At 40.5% G+C, this 18222-nt stretch overlaps 1 long non-coding RNA gene across 1 annotated transcript in view; it reads right to left on the bottom strand.

Moving 5' to 3' along the window:
- Nucleotides 1-455: 455 nt before the first annotated feature.
- LOC134298537 (uncharacterized) overlaps nucleotides 456-18222 on the bottom strand; it is an 82101-nt gene continuing 64334 nt past the window's right edge. Inside the window, exon 2 of the long non-coding RNA XR_010005651.1 lies at nucleotides 456-2628. This is a non-coding gene — a long non-coding RNA (uncharacterized LOC134298537). The remainder of the gene's footprint in view (nucleotides 2629-18222) is intronic.

An 18222-nucleotide genomic window follows, 5' to 3' on the forward strand; every position in this document is an offset into this window, starting at 1 on the left:
AAAATATGGAGGTGTTAGGTGTTAAAATTATATCCCTCGCCCCTCTCTGCATAAAAGTAAATGTTGACATTCACGGATTGAAGGATGACAACCAGAGAGGAATGTTGCAAACGCCTGAAAATAGCTATATTCCCCAGTTTGGGTACCACACGCCTGTAATTGCTGACAATCATGTTTAAATGCTTTATCAACCCAAAGTTTTCCGTCACTGCATTTTGGGGCCTTTTAAGAAATCTGTCTGGGTATTGTCAACATTTATATGTGAACGTCAACGTTTACCAAATGTTGGACATTAAGTATAATACACACATATACACAATATATTTCGCATTCGAAAATGCAGAAGCCTCCTATTTATTTCCCTCCAGGACGGCTTCTTGCGTTTAGATAGAACTGCTCGACAATAAAAAAGGACGAAAGGCTGAAATAAGTGACATTTTGTTACAAAACATGGATAGAGAGGGCGGAGGTTTTTTATATATATATAACACATCCATATATATTCACACACATAAAAAAGAACACTAAACAAAAAAATGAGAGTTAATCTTAATTCTCATGAATGTTATACTCCAGAAGAATTTACAGTCTCTTTCTTGAAAACAGCACCATAGGATTATCTTTGTTCTTTTCCATTGGATTTAAAAGAATCTCACGATAGGTTTTAAAATGGCTGATGTTGTGCCCACCATGATAATGTTGAGGCAAATGGAGGAAAAGGGAAGAAGAAAAGAAGGACACTGCAGTTATCAGCCAAGCCTGTTTCCGATCAGCGCACATTATTTCACATTTTGGATATTCAACCTATTTTAATCATTGTCAGCTGCCCTAGCACATTCCAGTTTGAGGGAAAGGCAGACTATAAGTGAAGCATTCATAATAAGAGCAAGAATAAGAAAAACAACAAAAAAAGTCACAAAAGCAATGACTCCAGATAGGTGTTCTATAGAAGAAGGATCTGACCAACAGATTTACTGACAAACAGATTGAATATCCCTTATTCACAATTATTGGATCAGAAGTGTTTCAGGTTTTGGATATTTTCCTTGTTTGGGGGGTATCTGTATTTGCATATACATATCTAATAAGATATCTTGGAGATGGGACCCAAATCGTAACACAGAATTCATTTATATTTCATATACACCTTATTCACATAGCCTGAAGGTAATTTTATACAATATTTTAAATAGTGTTGTGCATGGAACAAAGCATGTGTTCAGTGAACCAGCAGAAAGGAAAGGTGTGACTATCTCAGACACTGTTTATGGAATTTCCCCCCGGTTTTGGGGATATCTGTATTTGCACCTACATACATAAGGAATGATCTTAGAGATGGAACCCTAGTCTAAATATGGAATTCAGTCAGTCAGTAGCCTTTATTTCAGTCAACAAACCATTGGCTAGAGTGATGTGACAGTACAATGATGAAATACAACATTTGAGTAGTTTATAACATTGCATTTAGCTTATGGTTAATCACAAGAATCTCCATTCTCTATTGGTTATTTGACTATCGTTATAATTTAAAGCAAAAACTGATTACAGATTAGTAAAACATCACCTAGATCAGTGATGGCCAACTTATGACATGCGTGTCAGCACTGACATGCCTAGCCATTTTTGCTGACACACTGCTGCCTGCAGATTGATTGGATGACTATGTCTTTTGTGGCCAAATTTGGTGTGATTTGGTCCAGTGGTTTTGTTGTTTACTCCATGGGAATTATGCACATTACATATAATTTCTATTATTATTCTATTATTATTGTAGTATATTATCATCTTATTATTATTATATTATTATTATATTATTCATTGCTCATGACTACATTGAAACTAGAATAGAGAGAAATCAGCATGGAAACTGCAAGAGGTACCATAGATTGTTGTACATGGAAATAATGGTAGTAAATAGTTTTTGATTTATTGAATACAGTTATATATTACAATTATATATTTTTGTTATTTAAACTATACATATTGCAAAATTATGGTTTTTTTCTCAAAGTGACACACTACCCAAGTCATGCTAGGTTTTTTGGTGAATTTTGACACACCAAGCACAAAAGGTTGCCCATCATTGACCTAGATACTCTTTGTTACATTCTCAACACTTACAGATTTTTCTGTAAGTGGAATTCATTTATGTTTCAAATACAACTTGTGCATTTAGCCTGAAAATAATTTTCTACAATATTTTAAATACTTTTTTGAATGAAACAAGGTTTGTGTACATTAAACTATCAGAAAAGGAAAGGTGTCACTATCTCAGCCGTCCATGTCTTTGATTTTGGAGTATTTTAGATTTCAGAATTCTGGACGAAGGATGCTCAGCTTGTACGAAGGTATCTCACAAGCTTTGTATATTCTAAAATAGAGAATAAACAAACAAGCCACACGTTTTATTGGAAACAGCCGTTATCTATGACCAAATCATGGATTTTCCCCAGCTTTGCGGGGAACATGATGTCACGGCATTGCGCTTGGTGGGGAAAACTGACAACGTCAAATCGAGCGTGTCTTGATCTTGCATCGAACCTTTTCCTCCAGGCCAAGGGTGCAAGCCGAATCTAGGTCATGGATGCAGACGGCGCTTGGCTGGAGATCTTCCGATTGCAGCGAAGGCTGTTAAAGGGGAAAAGCCCAGTCAGACAAAGAGGGAGGCTTCGGAGTCACTTGGACATGGGAGGCCACGGCATTAACATGGAGGGGTGGCGCAGGGTCAGGATTAAGACGCATTAACGATTTCATGCAAAAGAAGCTCTCCTCAGCACCTGCCGGCTTTCTCAGCCCCTTTGCTGCATGAGCATCAAACAGTCCTATAGCAGGCAAGGTTGGATTTATCTTTGGTACATATATATTTCCAAATATTCATCTTCCTGGGAAGGCCATTTTTCTCCATGATGTCACTCTCAAATTATTCCTTCGCCCCATGAACACCTTCTCTTAATATTCCAATAACTACCAAGCTTAAAGAGAATTGTTCCAAAGATAATAATAATAACAATAATAATAATAAAATACAGCATATCTATTTTGTTTGCTGTGTCATAAAATAATAATAATAATAATAATAAAAATAATAATAATAATAATAATAATAATAATTATTATTATTATTATTATTATTATTATTATTATTTTTGTATGCCACCTCCATCTCTCCAACGGGGACTCGGAGCAGCTCACACGGGGACAAGCCCAATACAAATCACATAACATCATAAAATCAAATAGTTTCAAAATGAGGGCAATAGCGTTCTCCCCCCTCCCCCCAGTGACATCAAAAATCACCTCTATTCGTAAAATACACCTTCTTTCCACCTTTGCCTCTAATAAACATGTCTAGCAGGCCTTGTTTGTGTATTTTGTTTTAATTGCATTTCAAGCATTTAATATTTTTTTGCAAATTTTATAAGAAATTAAAAATGGAAGCATAGAATTTGTTTCCTCCTAAGAAGGAATAAATTATTCCTGCCTTTTATATCATTGATATCCTGCCTTTCTCTGATGATACTTCATAATATGCTTAAAGAACAGCTACAGATAAAACTACAATGAGTTATATTATGACATAGTTATAAATGGATTATCATATTAAAACAATCTCAGCAATAAAACCATTTAAACTATATAAAATTGAATTGAAAGATGTGAGAAAAAAGAAAAAAATCTTATCAAAAAAAACTTCTAGGCAAAGAGGAGAACATTAATTTCCAAAGGTTCAGCATTGATTTCTGATCTCAAATACCCACCTTATTCAATGTATTGAATTACAGCTCTTTATCTATCTACATGGCAGAAAAACCTGCTGAACAATGTGAAGCTGACTTCTGAGTAGACATTTACAGGATCTCCCTTTTAGATTCAGTTCTGAATTCCCTTCCTTCTGGTTGCTTAATTTGATGTCTTGAGTTGTTATTGAAAGTGACTCTCAGTTGAATATCTCCAATATATTTTATATTCCCACAGTTTTCAGTAAGGGGGTTTAAGGTTCCAGAGTCATCTCACACATAAGTACACAAATAAAAAATAAAACCCCAGTTCTTAGCAAGGACTGAATCTCATCTTCCTTCTCTCAGTACAGAGGTGCAAACATATCACGAAAAAGTGATGCAATCTACAATGTGATAATCACCTTGCTCTAGAGGTATGTGGAAGCCCAAACACAGCCATGTCTTGTTTTTTGTTTGTTTGTTTGTTTTATGGTAAAAGAGGGAAAACGTTTCAGTCTGACCAGAGCTTGAAAACAAAACAGTCTTTTTATAACCTACTTTTTTAAAAATGTGATATTCCACTTTTCTCCATATAGAACCAAAGCGGCTCACATTACATCACAAACACACTTAAAAAGCATTAAACACAATCCACAAACATTAATGACCTTATCACACACACCCATGCCATTTTGCCTACAAGCGGGGTGAAACTGCAGGTGCACGGGGAGACTCTATTGCCCTCCATACTGCCCAGACCACACCTGGAATACTGTGTCCAATTCTGAGCACCGCAATTGAAGGGAGATGTTGACAAGCGGGAATGTGTCCAGAGGAGGGCAACTAAAATGATCAAGGGTCTGGAGAACAAGCCCTATGAGGAGCGGCTTAAAGAACTAGGCATGTTTAGCCTGCAGAAGAGAAGGCTGAGAGGAGACATGATAGCCATGTACAAATATGTGAGGGGAAGTCATAGGGAGGAGGGAGCAAGCTTGTTTTCTGCTGCCCTGGAGACTAGGATGCAGAACAATAGCTTCAAATTACAGGAAAGGAGATTTCACCTGAACATCAGGAAGAACTTCATGACTGTGAGAGCTATTCAGCAGTGGAACTCTCTGCCCCGGACTGTGGTGGAGGCTCCTTCTTTGGAGGCTTTTAAGCAGAGGCTGGATGGCCATCTGTTGGGGGTGCTTTGAATGCGATTTCCTGCTTCTTGGCAGGGGGTTGGACTGGATGGCCCATGAGGTCTCTTCCAACTCTACTATGATTCTATGACTGGCAAGGATCTTAGGACGCTTAAATTGGTAAGTATGACAAGGTCCTATTAAAACCTATTTGTTGCATTGCCCTAAACCAGCTAAAAGGCTGTTGAAATAGAATCATAGAATTGTAGAATCATGGACCTGGAAGAGACCAAGAGGGCCATTCAGTCCAACCCCTTTTCATGCAGGAACACATAATCAAAAACACACAACAGATGACTATCCAGCCTCTGCCTAAAAAACTCCAGAGAAGGAGAGTCCACCAGACTCCCAAGCAGTGGACTTTTCCCATGAAATCTGAATCCATTGATCTGTGTCCTAGGACCTCTTGACATAGGGGCTTTTTGGACCCTTTTCCCATTTCTGGACAGGGCCTGTTGAGCATCATCAGAGGACTCTGGCTTGGCTCCATCCACATGTCTCCCAAAGTGGAGCCTTGCAAGATGCTTCCTCTACCACCACACAGAGAAAAGGCCACCTGCATTTTCCTCTCCTTTTCCCATATGATGGGGGAAATGGGGAATGGGGCACCACGCCTTGTCCCGTTCCCACCATATGATAGGGAAGTAGGGAGGGAGGGAGGGTGCATAGGGTGCCATGAGGAACCCTGAATGCTTGCCATTTTGCCAACAACTGCTGGCAAAACAGCATGAAGTGTGAAGATTTATTATTTTATTTATTTATTTACAACATTTATACCCCGCCCTTCTCACCCGAGGGGACTCAGAGTGAAGAGGTCCAGAGTCTCTAGAGCAGCAAAAAAACAAGCTCAACACTTCTTCAATATGACATCCTTTCAAACATTTAAACATGGCTATCAAGTCCCTTCTCAGCCTTCTTTTATCCACACTTAACATACCCAGCTCCCTCAGTCATTCAGTCATAGGGCTTGGTTTCCAAACCTTTGATAGATAAAAAGAAAGTCTTGCCAGCAAACAGAGAGCAGAGAGGGGCCAACTGAATATATATTGGCAGAGAGTTTCATAGTCTAGAATTAGCCCTTTCTGGTCCTCACCAGAAAGCATAAGCCACATTAAGCTATGTACTGTATATGCTCGAGTATAAGCCTACCGGTAGTTTTTCAGCCCTTTTTAGAGCTGAAAAAGCTCCCCTCAGCTTATACTCGAGTGAGGGTCCTGGCCAGCTTCTATTCAGGTCAGCTTATACTTCAGTATATAGGTATTCAGGGTTGGACAGTCTTATCTTATTAAAGTCTTATTATTATCTTAAATTAAAGTTTTATATAAATATTCAAAAACATTTAACCTACTGATGCCTCAAATAATGCAATTTTATTAATATCTATTTTATTTTTGAAATTGACCCATAACTGCTGCATTTCCCACCCTTGTCTTATACTCGAGTCAATAGGTTTTCCCAGTTTTTGTGGTAAAATTAGGTGCCTCAGCTTATATTCGGGTTGGCTTATACTTGAGTATATACGGTAATTCAGAATACTGAATTTTGCCTGGAAATTGACAAGTATCCAGTGTAACTGAACCAGTGCTAAAATTATATGCTCCCCATACCAGCCCTAGATTGCAATCTAGCCTTAATGTTTGGAAGTTTCCAAACAATTTCTAGGATAAGTCCTACTCAGGGTGCATTTACACTGCAAAATTGATGCAATTTCATACCACTTTCACAGCCATAACTCAATGCTTCCATAGCAATCTGCATTAATTCCACAGGATAGATATACCCTTAGAATGCATTATCAAAATGGGATATAATCAAGGCATGTGTTCCTACAACTCCCAGAATGCACCAGCCAATATTAGCATTGGCCATGCTGGCTAGGATCGTCTAATAATTGCTTGCTAAAAAGGTAGCTTTTTCAGGGTTTGCCTTTCTGCATGGATTGAGATAAAATCCACTTGGAATTTCTCCCATGCAATATTCACTCAAAGGAAAAGGTCATGCAAAATAACAGGGAAATGTGCATAAAGAACATTCATGTCAAGAAAAAACACTTTTAGAGGAATCTTTTTTCTTCGTAAGATTATCCCTTGTGTGTACAAAAATGTTTGCCTTTTCTGTGACAAGATGATGTCAAATGAAACTTAACACAATGGTTGGAATAGGAAAGGCCATAATAATATAGCTTACAACTGACTATCCAGGCGCCAGTGAACCTGACTGTTGGTCAGAGGATCTCAGTTCCCCTGGCCCACTTTCTGGATATACTGGATATACAGATATGGGATTCCCAAGGAGTGAAAGCCACTGTATGTTTGCCCTGCCACTTAGGAGTGACTGTCCCTTGGTTTTGACATGAACCCTTAAGAGGACTTCCAATCTGGGTACAATTACCTCAAAGACCCCATCTCTCTCCAAAGTGGGTGGATGTCCATGCCAAAAGCACTGAGGTCATAATGAAATCAAGATACAGTACGTATGATGCAAAAGCCACCAAATCAAATTATCACCTTGAATAATTGCTAATTGCCAAAGAGCTAAACTGAAGAAGGGTTTGTGAGAAGAAGCTCAGAATCTGGTTGACTGCTAGCATGCTTGAGGAGTTTTTTCAATATTACCAGTAGAAGTGAATCTTCCCTGGAACCCTGTTAGTCTACCTGCATCTCTCTGAAAGATAGCAGGTTTGTGAGGGCTTCTGCTAGAAAGAAAGTTGGCAAATTAAGTGAATGATATCTAGCACATAGGTACCACTGTGGATGACAGATGGGTTTGCAAGCTAGAAAAGATTGGATCTTAATGTGTTTATAATATTCAGTTACAGTTGACTCCATAGAATCCAGAAAGAGGCACATTAACATTTGAGTGATGTGGTCCAGGTGAGGGGAATGTGTGGCTCTCCAGAGATTGTTGAACTGCAGTTCCCATCAACTCTAGTCTGCGTAGGTAGTGGGAAGGAGTGATGGGGGGCCAGTCTCAAGTGACAACATGTCCAACCCTGATGTAGACATAAGAATCCTTTGAAGAGGCTGTTCATGACATTTACTTTGTCTGCTAAAGCTTCTAATTCCTTTACATGCCCACACAAAGCAACAAAAATGTCAACAACAGCACTGAAAACATGCTCAAAGGGGCTAATCACCATGCAAAGGCAGAAGGCTTGGAGCGGAGAAGGAGGAGGGAAATGAAGGAAAGAGGAGGAGGAGAAAGAAGAGAAGATGGAAAAGAGAAGGAACAAGCAGAAGAAGAATTGAGGTCATGTAAGACACACTTTGGTTTCTAGATGTCGAATGTCCGAGGATGGTAAATCTGCTCTAGGATTTAATCAGTTCAGACCGAAAATCAGAGTAAATCCATTGTCTCATTGAACGCCACCAACTGCTCCTGGATCCCAGCTATTTGAAAAAGTACATTGAACATTGTGGGATCAAACAATGTCAGAACTGAAAAAATGACTCAATACCAGAGGAAAAAATAGCCAGAGAAGGAGGCAGTAAGTGTGTTATCAAAATATACAAACTATATTCTAACAGAAAGATCTCCTTAAGGCATGCCTTCCCCAAAGAGAATTAGTATCAGTGATCTCCGCTGGCTGTTCATTGCAGAAAGAGAGGGAGCAATAACAGGAAAAGAGCAGAGAATATGAAAGAGAAAATGGAACAGTACACCATTGCAAGAGAAAAGAACACAACAGAGATACAGTAAAGCTGAGATACTGGGGAAGATGCTTCAAGAATGGATTCATCAAAATGTTAGCAACAACATTGCGATCTAACTGCAACGTAGTTTTCAATGTAAGGAAGCTCTCCATAAGAGTAAACTGACGGATATGAAGAACAGTGAAAATAAGAGTGGCTGAAGGTTGACTGAGGTAGAAATGGTCAATATTGGTGGATCTCGAGGCCAGGTTCACCCTACTCAAGAAGGCACAAGAGGAAACAGTAGTGGTAATAAATTCTAGTTGTAGAAACTGCATTTTAAATGAAAATATATGAAAATAAGATGGGGACATGTCTTGTTTTAGAGGACCGTTGTGCTTCCTCTAAAACAAGACATGTCCTCATCTTATGTTCATATATTTTCATTTAAAATGCAGTTTCTACAACGAGATAAGGACCAGGCCTTAAATCCAATAAGCTTGAAGGATCAGCTAAGAGTGGAAAGTATATTTGAAAGTATTTGTCAATTTGTTGGAAAACAGATTTCACAAATATCAGGAAAGCATGGCAAGGAGAATCTTCACAGTGTGTGCAAATAAATGCACATGGGTTAGTTGTGCAGAAAACAGTATTTTCTGCACATTAAACAGTATTACCTGTGCAGAAAAATGGGATTTCTCTGCACAGAAAAGTGGTTTCCTGCTTTAAAAATGCAGGTTTCTATTCAGAAAGCTACAAAACCTGAGACCAGGAGTTATGATGTCACAAGGACAGATGCCACATTGGTTGTGCATTCACTTTAGTGTTCAATTATACACTGCCTTTCAAGACAAAGAGATGTGTAGCAGAATCAAGGCAGAACTCTGCATGGGGAGTTTAAACCTATGCAGCTTATGTTAAATTTGTGGTATGTAGTTTCAGATTCCAGTCATTTTTTACATGACAGTAGGTACACCCAGATAAGACTACACTGAATGGTCTTCCCTTGGTTCTCCTCCTTTGTATGCCATGGAGGAACACTTTTAATTAAAAATAATGAGACCAGAGAGAGTTTAAACCTCCACCACTCACATCCATGAACCCAATATAGGCCAGGGCTATCTATGTTTTTTATTATTGCTGTTATTTGTTGTGTGTCTTCAAGTCATTTCCATCAAAGATGAATCTATTGCAAAGTTTTCTGAGGCTGAGAATGAGTGAGTTGCCCAAAGTCACACAGTGAGCTTTCGTGGCTGAACAGGGAATTGACCCCTGGTTTCTAGAGTCATAGGGGGCATCTACACTGTAGAGTTAATGTCACTTGATATCATTTTAACCACCATGACTCAGTGCTATGGAATCATGGGAGTTTGGTTTTGCAAGGTCTTTAGCCTTCTCTGGCAAAGGATGCTGGTCTTCTACCAAACTACAGCTCCCAAGATTCGATAGCATTCGGCCATGCCAATTAAAATGGTGTCAAGCTGCATTAATTCTGCAGTGTAGATATATGTTTGTAGTCCAATATTCAAACCACTACAATATGCTGGTTTACTACACTGTAAACAGAAGCCGATAGGATCTTAAACAGTATGCTCTATATTTAAGATAATGCATGGTTTGCTGTTTGCAGTAGGTCTGCTGTGCTGCAAATTTCAAAGATGCTACTAACCATTCTAACAAGATAAACATTCCCAGACCTTAATTTAACATAGTTTATAGTCTGCTTCTCAACAAAATTATTTATCCATTGCAAACACATAAAGTGGCTAATGCATAATGCTTTTTAAAAATAATAATTTTTTTTTTTGCTTTATTACTTTGTATCTGAAAGACCCAAAGGCACCAGATCTTTTCTGTTCTTGGAAACTAATCAGAGTCAGTCCTGGTTAGTACTAAGATGGGAGAGTGCCAATGAAGACCAAGTGCTGTAGGCTCTATTTTACAAGAAGGAGCTGGCAAAATCAAATCTGAGTATTCCTTGCCTTAGAAAACCCTTTGAAATTCATGAGGTCACCATAAGTCAAGAGGCAACTTGAAGGCACACACACAGAGAGACACACAAGCATTTTGTGCCCCCCCCCCCCGCCGCCATATCCATTCCTCCAAAGAAAACGAATAATTTATTTTTAAACCACCTGCAGAATGAGCAGAGGGAGTGTGCAGCCTTCAACGACAAAAATTATATTTACCTCTGAGCGGGTTTTTGATTGCCAATTGTTATTATACTGCAGCTTTAGTTTGTTTTGTGTTTCTTTTCACAAACCACTTAAACAGTCAGAAGAGAAATAGGAAAGCGCTCCACTTACTGTTTCATCTGGCGGTGTACCTTGAATGTGTTTATATTCCTAAAGCGAGTTTGTCAGCACCTGCTGCCTGCCGCTATGAAAATTTGGGAGATGCATCATGTCTAAAATAAGATAAATCATCTTGGTGGGTTTTTTTAAGCAGCACAGAAAGGGCTACCCAATTTGCTTTGAATTGCAGTACTGAAGAGATCGCAAGAGTCCTAGTGTAGTCTGTTGGTACGGGAAATGTTACAGCTAAAGGTTGGAAGTAATTCAATAGAAATAACAAGTTACAGTAGAGTCTCACTTATCCAATGTTCTGGATTATCCAACACATTTTTGTAGTCAATGTTTTCAATACATCGTGATATTTTGGTGCTAAATTCGTAAATACAGTAATTGCTACATAGCATTACTACGTATTGAACTACTTTTTCTGTCAAACATGATGTTTTGGTGCTTAATTTGTAAAATCATAATGTAATTTGATGTTTAAAAGGCTTTTCCTTAATCCCTCCTTATTATCCAACATATTCGCTTATCCAACGTTCTGCCGGCCCGTTTATGTTGGATAAGCGAGACTCTACTGTATTTGTAAATAATTGCTCTCCCCAGCAACAAAGATGTATTTTAATTGCATTACTATTGGAACATCATGCGGGATAATATCACTCCATTTGCAGTGTGATAGTAACTTTTATTTATTTATTTGCCCCCGCCTTTCTCATTCTGAAGGGGACTCAGGACGGCCTTACAACAGGCAACAATTCGATGCCATACACATATACATCCAGAAAATAAACAAATATAATTAAAATCCAGCAGTTAAATGTCAATTATTAAAACATCAATTAAAATCATACAATCCAAATCATAATCCAGGGCCATTCCATTTGACAATCACATTAATTCATGGTCATTTATTGCACTGATCCCATTACTGATCAAATGTTTGGCCCCAAAGCCATGTCTTAAGTTTTTTCCTAAAGGTCAGAAGAGAAGGGGCTGATCTAATTTTGCTGGGAAGAGAGTTCCATAGATGAGGAGCCACTACTGAGAAGGCCCTGTCTCTCGTCCCCACCAGTCACGTCTGGGAAGGAGGTGGGACTGAGAGCAGGGCCACCCTGGAAAATCTTAACCTCAGAGGTGGATTATAGTTTTGAGGTGCGATCTTACTCAAGCCCCTTCTACGCTGCCATATCTGCTTTGAACTGTATTATATGGCAGTGTAGACTCATATAATCCAGTTCAAAGCAGATGATCTAGGATCAAATAGTGGATAACATGGCAGTGTAGATCCAGTCTCAATGACACGGGGGGCACATTCCACATTTCCAGGGCTACCTAATGCTCAGTTATGAGAGCTGTAGTTCCAACAAGGTAGATAGGAAGAGATCAGTGGCCTGCAGCATTAATTCAGAATTTTACGAAACAACTAATACAGTAATTGGAGTTATTATTATTTATTTATTTCGTGTCAGGAGCAACCGGAGTTGCTTCTGGAGTGAGAGAATTGGCCTTCTGCAAGGACGTTGCCCAGGGGACGCCCGGATGTTTTGTGGGAGGCTTCTCTCATGTCCCCGCATGGAGCTGGAGCTGATAGAGGGAGCTCATCCATGCTCTCCCCGGGTGGGATTTGAACCTGGCAGCTTTCAGGTCAGCAACCCAACCTTCAAGTCACAAGGCTTTTATCCCCTAGACCATTGAGAAATGAGTATGAAAAGATCTATTTTTTTTAAAAAAAATCAGTTAATAACTTTGATTATGGCTGCAACTAGTCACTTCTAGAAAAACTGGCTACATCATCTCTTACAGCAGAAGAATACACACACACACACACTGCCCTCCTCCCTGCTTTCCTTTCTTTCTCTCTCTCCCTCCCCTCATACCTTTTCCCCTTTCCTTTCTCTTCCTTCCTTTCTTTTTCCTTCTTTCCCCTCCCTTTCCTTTCTATCCTTTCTTTTCCGTCCTTTCTCCTTTCCTCTCATATATGTGACCATTCTTTCCCAATGACATCACAGAGGGCCACTTCACCTAGCAACAGTTTTTGTGATACAGACAGACAAGCAGACAGACATACTTTGACTTTTATATAGTTTGAGTTTGTTTCCAAAAGGTACCAAATCCAAAAGAATTGTTGAGTAGAATATTATATAGAGACCAAAATTATCAAAATACAGTGTTCCCTCACTACTTCGCGGTTCACTTTTCACGGATTTGCTGTTTCGTGGTTTGTCAATAAACTCTAAAAGACTATTATAAATCATAAAAAATTACAATTTACAGTCTAAGGAAGGGAGGAAGGAGAAGCCAAAGGGAGAGAAAAAGAGCCCAAGCGGCAACGGGAGGAGAAGGAGGCGATTTATCAACATACGATTGGTTGATAAAGACTTAAAATAGTGTATAACTACTAAAATAATGTATAAATATTAAAATAAATATAGTGTCTCTATGCGGATTTTCACTTATTGCAGGTGGTCCTGGAACCTAACCCCGGCGATAAGTGAGGGAACACTGTATACCCGATTATTTTGACACAGGGCTTGGAAAATGTATTTTATGGCAAAAGAATGCATAGCACTTTTTTATTCCTGTGAAATTTGATGAGATGGATTTGATACCTAATGGAAACAAACTACACACACACAAATATGAACAAACCCACACACATATACTCAGCCCTCCACATTTGTGGGTTAGAGTTTTGTATCAGTTCCTAAGATAACAGTAGGGTATATATAGGGCCGGGCTGTGGCGCAGCTGGCTAGTAACCAGCTGCAATAAATCACTACTGACCGAGAGGTCATGAATTCGGAGCCCGGGTCGGGTTAAGCCCCTGAACATTAAATAGCCCGGCTTGCTGTTGACCTATGCAGCCCCGAAAGACAGTTGCATCTGTCAATTAGGGAAATTTAGGTACGCTTTATGCGGGAGGCTAATTTAACTAATTTACAACATCATAAAACTGCCAGCAATACACGTAGAAAGGAATGAGGAAGTACAGACACTAGTGGACAGTGAAGCAACAGCTCCCCCTGTTTGCTGGAATCGTGAAGCTGGAAAAAAAATGTTAAATGCCTCTATGTCTGTCTTTATATGTTGTTTGTCTGTTGGCATTGAATGTTTGCCATATATGTGTTCATTGTAATCCGCCCTGAGTCCCCTTCGGGGTGAGAAGGGCGGAATATAAATACTGTAAATAAATAAATAAATAATATGTAAATGTAATTAATGTTGTTGACATCATCATCATCATCATCATCATCATCATCATGCTGCTGAACTGCGGAGACCATGGAAGAAGAGAGGTTGGGGAGGAAACAGAGAGCAGAAGACACTGGAGAAAGAAATAAAGATGTGATCAGCCAGCTGATGGATGTGACCTTCAGTGATTTCATTAGAGACGGAAGAAAGGTAGGAAAACATTAATGAAAAGGCATAAGCCAACTCCTTACATCTTTTAATTCTTTCCAAATCAGTCTCCTCTTAACATTCAAAAACACCAGCTAAAGAGTCTCTCATCAAGGTAAGAGGGACCGGCTTCCTGTCTTGCAGAGCCCTGTAATCTGAGCACTGATTTCCAAAAGGAAACATCCAGTACCAAAGGAGGGGCATGAGTTGTACCCTGAGACTGTTTACGCAATCAGTTATCCTGGGATAACCAATCAGGAACCCATATGCAGTGGAAGCACATCATGCAGGTTATTCATGGAAGGATTTCTTACTCTCTGGCATCTCATGTTTCCTGGTAGAGCAGCAGGGATAATGAGTACATAGGGAGACAGCATGATTTGACTGCAATAAGCCAACTCAGTTTTATGTTCAACCGTCTGGACAGGAAATCAGAGTTGGGAGGAAAGGAAAGAGAAAGTTAAAGAGAAGGAACGGGGATTTTTAAAACCAGTGATCAGGCTCTTCAATATTGCACAGATCAATAAAAGATTTTATTGATGGAGAACACTCAGGATAGGAGATGCTCAAGAAGTTTAATTTTTTTCCTCAGTTACTGGGAAGTGTGATATATATATATATGTCTCCTGCCAACCTAGCAGTTCAAAAACATGCCAATGTGAGTAGATCAATAGGCACCGCTCCGTCGGGAAGGTAACAGCGCTCCATGCAGTCATGCCGGCCACATGACCTTGGAGGTGTCTACGGACAATGCTAGCTCTTCGTCTTAGAAATGGAGATGAGCACCAAGCCCCAGAGTCAGACATGACTGGACTTAATGTCAGGGGAAATCCTTTACCATATATATATATATATATATATATATATATATATATATAGAGAGAGAGAGAGAGAGAGAGAGAGAGAGAGAGAGACAGACAGACAGACAGACAGACAGACAGACAGACTGACATATAGACATATAGACATACATCATGCTGTATATATACATGTTCAACTACATAAATAATTTTAGGACTACAACTTCCAAAATCTGGACTCTGGCTATAAATCAGTATCGAGATTCCATTACATTCAGAAGAGAGTGTGTGATTCCCATTCATTATTTTCCTTTTGAAATGTAACTCAGTTGTGCACTTATTGCTCAACAAAAGTAACTCATTGTAGACAGCCTTGATTCATTATTTCCCATCTCTGGTTTCTTACAGCACTGAGAAAACGGAATGCCAATGCTAGGTGCTGCATTGCTTTTTAAAGGCAGTCCAGGCAGTAATATAATGACCAAAACGTAATGCACAGCAGTGAGTGGCATTGCGTATAGTATGTTACATCCAAGCCTTGGTATGCTGCTAAATAGGTCAATGGTCTCATTTGGTATATGGCAAATTCCTATGTTTCCGGCTTGTTCTTCCTGATGACGTGGAGGGGATTCTTGGGTCTGTGAGGGCGACCACTTGTGCTCTGGATCCTTGTCCCTCTTGGCTGGTTAAGCAGGCCAAAGAGGGGTTGTTGGATTGGTTTGTGGCTGTTATAAATGCCTCCTTGGGTCAGGGGTCAGTTCCATCCTGCTTTAAGCAGGCGTAGTAAAACCATTACTAAAAAAGACCTCTTTAGACCCATCTGTATGTAACAACTACAGACCAATTTCCAACCTCCCATTTTTGGGCAAGGTTCTGGAGCGGGTGGTTGCCACGCAGCTCCAGGAGTTCCTCGATGACACTGATTTTCTGGACCGCTCACAGTCTGGCTTCAGGCCTGGGCACAGTACTGAGACGGCTTTGGTCGCCTTAGTGGATGACCTCCGCAGGGAACTGGACAGGGGGAGTGTGACCCTGCTGGTTCTCTTGGACATCTCAGCGGCTTTCGATACCATCGACCATGGTATCCTTCTGGGGAGGCTCTCTGGGATGGGGCCCGGTGGCACGGTTCTGCTGTGGCTCCAGTCCTTCCTGGAGGGCCGTTCCTAGTTGGTGAAGCTGGGGGACACCTGCTCGGACCCCTGGCCTTTGACCTGTGGGGTCCCGCAAGGGTCTATTCTATCCCCCATGCTATTCAACATCTACATGAAACCGCTGGGAGAGGTCATCCGGAGTTTTGGAGGGCGTTGCCATCTCTACGCAGATGACACGCAAATCCACTACTCGTTCCCATCTGACTCCAAGGAAGCCCCTCGGATGCTGAACCAGTGCCTGGCCGCTGTGGCGGACTGGATGAGGAGGAACAAGCTGAGGATCAATCCTGACAAGACAGAGGCCCTCCTGGTCAGTCGCGCGTCGGATCGGGGTATTGGGTGGCAACCTGTGCTGGACGGGGTCGCACTCCCCCTGAAATCACAGGTCCGCAGTTTGGGGGTCCTCCTGGACTCAGCGCTGACGCTTGAGGCGCAGGTGTCAGCGGTGGCCGGGAGGGCCTTCTCACAACTCAAGCTTGTGCGCCAACTGCGACCATACCTCGTGAAGTCTGACTTGACTATGGTGGTGCATGCCTTAGTTACCTCTAGACTGGATTACTGTAATGCGCTCTATGTGGGGCTTCCCTTGAAGACGGCCCGGAAACTACAATTGGTCCAGCGCTCGGCTGCCAGGTTAATTACGGGGGCGAGTTACAGGGAGAGATCCACTCCCCTGTTCAAGGAGCTCCACTGGCTGCCTTTTATTTTCCGGTCCCAATTCAAGGTGTATACTATCACATATAAAGCCCTAAACGGTTTGGGACCCACCTACCTTCGTGACCGTATCTCCTATCACAAGCCTACACGATCCCTTCGTTCATCAGGGGAAGCTCTCCTGTCCCCACTCCCGATATCCCAGACCCACCTTGTGGGAACAAGGGGGAGGGCCTTTTCTGCTGTGGCCCCCCGATTGTGGAATTCTCTGCCCGCGGAGATTAGGCAAGCCCCCACACTAGCAGCCTTCAAGAAAGACTTGAAAACATGGCTCTTTCGCTGCGCTTTTGGAGAGTAACCATTTTATATTTCTTTTCCGTTGCTCCCCCTAATATCTATCCTCCAGAATACCCCACTCCCTTATGACCCTGTTCGCTGTGGTTTTTATTTTTATGTCTTTCTCACCCCGAGTTTTAACTTAATGTTCATGTGGTCTGCCCTTGTTTTTATTGTCTCCTTGTTTTATTTTGTAATGGATATTATTTACTGTATTGCTTATTGTATTGTGTTGTGCTGTTCTTTTATATGCTGTTTACATTGTATTGTTTTGGGCCGTTGGGGAGATGGTGGCGGGGTATAAATAAAGTATTATTATTATTATTATTATTATTATTATTATTATTATTATTATTATTATTTCCAGTCAAATGATTTGTCCACTGTGGATTTCAGACAAAATTTTCTCTCTAGGTATCCTCTGCTATTGTGTGCTTTAAATTAGAGATACCAAGGAAGAACAAACCAATGTGAAGAGGAACACTGTATGGAAAGCAATGAATATGTCTACCCTATTGCCATCTACACTAAGCTATGGCTCATTTCTTAAAGATGCTACTGCGGTGTTCCAAGGAACGCAATCTGGATAATGCCACCAAAGGAAAGATGTTCCCTTCTAGAAATCCTCATTTTCAAGCTGCTAAGGAGAGAACAATTCCACCAGAAGCCATGTCTTAGCCAGAAAACATAACATCACTGTGAGTGAGTGAGTGTGTGTGCATACGTGTATCTATATCCTCTGTGTTTGCTCAGTGAGACAGAAACAATGCTGGGCTGCAGCACAATGCACCATATAAAGGAAGCATCAATTAACAAGAACACATGGATATAGTATTTAATTAACTGATGGGATCCAAAGCTACTGTATGATGTCATGGAAACCTTGGAATGTTGCAATGCAACCCTGCAAGCGCCAGCTGGAAATGTCGTCAGGCATCTTGTTGGTGAATTTACGATGGTGTAAGCAATCACAAATCACTCTGCTACTTTTTCCATGCTTCTGGAACATGGCCATACAGCCTGGAAAACTCACAGAAACCCACTCTGTTA

Source organism: Anolis carolinensis, chromosome 4 (genome assembly GCF_035594765.1).
Source record: "Anolis carolinensis isolate JA03-04 chromosome 4, rAnoCar3.1.pri, whole genome shotgun sequence".
NCBI lineage: Eukaryota > Metazoa > Chordata > Lepidosauria > Squamata > Dactyloidae > Anolis > Anolis carolinensis.